Genomic DNA, 4426 nt, shown 5'->3' on the forward strand with positions numbered 1-4426 from the left:
GAGGAAAAATTCCAGAATGTTAAAAAGCAGAGTCTTCCGTTAATAGAGGAGGCATAATGAACAGTGCTAATAAAGTGTGGCAGAGCGGAGAACCTAGTGGGTCTTCAGTAATTTTCAGATAAAAATCTTTCCGAATTAACTAAGCAAATGGACGTTGTTAATATGACTGAAAAGGCCTTCTCTTAGAATAGTAAATAGTCCCTCTAAAATCTTGTTTAGACTTAGCTTACTTGCAAAAATGGTTTATCTATAAATTGCCCAAATAGCACTCTTGCTTTTCAAATTATCTCGAATATAGTATTAATAGACTCTAAATTGGTAAAGCTATGCTATATTTCAGCCATTTCATAATTAAACTAGTAATTTTTAGCAGCTTCGAATGAAAATCTTTCAATCGTGAAGGAAATTATACAATTTAAACTATGCTAGGGCATCCCTTTCCAGATGTTTTGGAAGAGAAATGGATCAAAAGAGATTTATATCTTTCTGTTATATGAGTAAAATGTTCAATTTTGAGTTCTTTCCCAGCAAAAACATTTTCAAATGAACGTTCAAGGTAATGAAATAAAGAAATGCCTGAAATCGTTTTTCTAAATTATCCTTTCCGTGTTCCAGATTGTAGACACTAACTATATAAAGTGGCATGGAGCAGCAGTGATGTGAGATCTTCCAAAAGATGGTAAAAGTCTTAGGGACGCACTTGGGAATGAATGGAAAGCTTTTCGATGCATTGCCTTCTTTCAGTCTGGAATATGTGTGTGTCATTTTGGAAATGCTGCTAATCACAATCTCAAGTGAAAATAGAAACTCTCAGGCTTTATTTCACCCCATATATGCTTCTGTTTGTTTACACGAGTGGGTTTCTGAAGAGCTGCTTGCAGACTCTTCGAATTCACAGCAACAAAGCAAAGGCAATCCCAGCGACGCACCTGCACATGTGAACGTGCCGGGCTGTGTGCGCGGCCACGTTCACGGCTGGATCCTCGCAACGAAGCAAGTGAGGATATTTGAAGAATTTGGATGCAGATGGAATTTTTCGCAGACTATTCAGACCTGGTCAAGATTGTTGACCTGGGGTCCACAAGTAGGCCTTCTCCTCCACTTCCCTAAAATGACACTTAAATTGGGGGTTTCTGCGTCTTCCTCCTTTTTATTCCTTTTAAAAGAGAAACAGAGCTCTCACCAGAGTCTGAGTGGCTCTGATAAGCAGGTGCAAGCTCAGCTTGGCTAGGCCAAGGCAACACTCTCTATCTAGGTGACAACCTCCGAGTTTGGGGAGAAAGCCCACTTTCATTAGGGTCCGGGAAAATAATGGAAGTTTTATCCAAACAGAAAAGGGAAGCGTCTTCCCCTGTCTTGTCAAACCCTCTCCCATCTTAATACTGCTCGTTTGTTCCGTGTGTTTGGCAGAGCACAGCAATTTCCCAAAAGAACACATCAAATGATGGCTCTTTCTTTACTGACAAATTTAACCATGAAGACGTGAACATCCTTTATTAACGCGAATGTCCAGAGTGAAAATTCCTTAACTATTTAAAGCTATGCCTATTTTAAATGTCTGATTTCTTAAAAACAATCACGCGTTAGCTTTCAGATGACTCTTGCATTAACGATGGTGGCACGACTTTTTTCAAAATGAAAGGGAAGATCTGCTTCTAGTATCAGCAGGACAGGGGATTTGAACGGGCCTCACAAACAGAACAACTGGAAAAGCGAATGAAAATATTTGAAATGTATGTATTAAAGCCTCGTAGAGCTGGAGTTGGTGAAGGACTGTGTAATCAAGACTCCCAGGCAGAAGAACATCCAGAGAGATGAACTTGGCTTCTCAGCTTTTCCCCAGGGCATCCGCTCCTCACAGAGGGGGATACAGAGAGGCTGAGAAGGGGACCAGGTGTTCGAAGACTCACAAGGCTCAGAAGGAAACAGCCAGGATCCAGAGAAGGGAGAGCTGCCTGGGATGCGGAAGCCGCCGTAGGAGAGCAGCCTTCAAAGGACGCTTCATGCCTCCAGGGTGATTGCTTCTCACCCACGGACAAAGCACATGAGAAAGGCAGGAAAGACCTAATACACAGAAACTGGAGTCCTGGAGTCAGACAATGAGGCTGGAATGGAAGCAATATTTGAAAAGATCGCCAATGATAGCATACCACATAGTCAACAAACTCAACAGACCATGTGCAGGATAAATAAAAAGAAAAGCATGCAAGCAGATGCAGAAGACGTGTGCTCAAGGAGCAACAAAGACTGGCAGCAGAACCGCTCAGCTAGTCGGGGAGAAGACAGACTGGCAGCTTTCCGTTACTTAAAAAATACAATGAAGACAGCAAAGAAATGGGAAGATAGAACGAGTGGTATAAACAGCAAACCAGCAGTAACATGGTAAATTGCAATATTTGAGTAAATGCATTGACTGGAAATGATTTCTATACTCTAATTAAAAGCCAAAGACGGTCAGGCTGGAAGTGAAATCTTTCCAAAAGCAAAGATTGGCTTTGTAGAAACACACCTAAAATAAAAGAATGGAGAAATTAAAAGGGCAAAAGAAGATATATCGAGGGGAAATCCAATAAGCTCTAGACGGAAAGAGAGAGATTACAATGAGATTTCAGCTTGTCCTAAGACAGAGCTGGGACTGGGACGCAATGAGGCATCGAGGCACAACATCTAAGAAGGGGCTCAGGCTCAGGGGCCAAGGCCACGACTGCATGACTCTGAGCTTGAGGACCTTAAATTTCTACCCCATGTGCCTCAAGTGATGCTTCCCAGTCCTATAGCCCTGTCAGAAGATAAAGCGATTTTAAATGTCTAGGCGTCTCAAAACTTGATAGAATTAAACGAGAAAACGTCTTATGCACAATTATGGTTGCAAATATCGATATGTTTTTCTATAAATCAATTAAACAAGCAAAAATAATCAAGAAAATGCAAAAACTGTGACTACCCTATCATATCTGGAAACTAAGTTTAACCTATTATATGTGGAAACGACACTAACATATAAAGGTGTTCATTCAAGGAAACACAGAACATTTAAAAATTCGCCATATGCTGAGTCATCAAGCAACTCTCAACAGCTTTAAAGAATTCGAAACATACAAAGTACGCTCTCCAGCTATAGGGCAACTAAGCAAATAATCAACATATAAAAGTGAACTAAAAATCCTGACATGTTTGGAAATAAAGGAGTGTACAGAAGGGCAAATGACCCAGGAGAAAAACAAGAAATCAGCAGGGAATGAGAGAATATACGCTGATCTGAATGGCAATGAAAAGCACTCCTATTTAAGCGTGTGGAATGCAACTCACCCCGCGATTAAAGGAAATTTGTTAAGCACATTGCAAATGTCAAAAGTATATTAAAAATTATAGGATTGTTTTCAGGAAACTACCCTAGGGAAAGAAAGAGTCCAAGATTAAGATACAATTTTAATAACAGTTCCCCAAGATAGTGATATAGTTAAAGTAAATGGAATCTATTGTTTGCAATAATACACAGTCTTCGAAAATGTTAAAATTTTCTCACATACATGACATAAAATTAATTGGAAAACAGACTACAAAATTGCGTGAAGTTGTATAATCCCAGCCATCATGAGTATGTCACCAAAATGTTAATCACGCTTTTTCTCTCAAACGTCTGAATTAAAGTTAAGGGGTTGATGATGACTTTCTGCCTCTTGCTGGTTTCAGCAGGTGGTGGTGGTGGTGTGGGGCCACACCTCCTGGCATATGGGAGTTCCCAGGTTGCCGTGGAATCGCAGCCGCTGCTGCCAGCCTACACCACAGCCACAGCAACACCGGACCTGCTGCCGCATCTGCTGCGCTTGTGGCAACTTGGGATCCTTAACCCACTGAGCAAGGCTAGGGATCGAACCCACCTCTCACGGGCAATATGTTAGGTTTTTCACCTGCTGAGCCGAAGCCAGAACTCCGAAATAGATTTTGTAATCAGATCAAACAAGAAGCTTCTTCTCCACGGCGGCGTATTTCAGCTCCCGGCTGTAAGGGGAGAGCACGCGCCCCGCTCTGGCTTTGGGCGCTCAGAGCAGGGACCTGGGACAAGAGCATCTTCGCTCCAGGTGGGGCGCGGGCAGGCCCCGCCCCGACGCAGTCAGGCTGGGGGCCTTTACGGTGGAAACAGAGTCCACGGGCCTCCCACTCACAGCCTCCTGGAAAAAACAACCACGCCGATGGCACCGAGAGGCCCGAGGGCTGGGAACGGCACCGGGTCAGCGGCCGGCAGATCCGCGGGGCTTCCTTAGCCCCTCTCAGGCAGAAGGGGGCAAAGCCCACCGCACAGGGCTCCCTTTCCGGCCCAAATGCACCCGCCCGAGGAGGGGGGGGGCTTCGCAAGGGCCCACCAGCTTCGGGGATTTGGCCGGCTGAGTGCTAAATTCACCTTAAAACGCTAGGCTTTCCTGCT

Source organism: Sus scrofa, chromosome 9 (assembly GCF_054392235.1).
Source record: "Sus scrofa isolate SSC_HxYL_T2T_F1_AM1 chromosome 9, Sscrofa_HxYL_maternal_Yorkshire_Landrace_v2.0, whole genome shotgun sequence".
NCBI lineage: Eukaryota > Metazoa > Chordata > Mammalia > Artiodactyla > Suidae > Sus > Sus scrofa.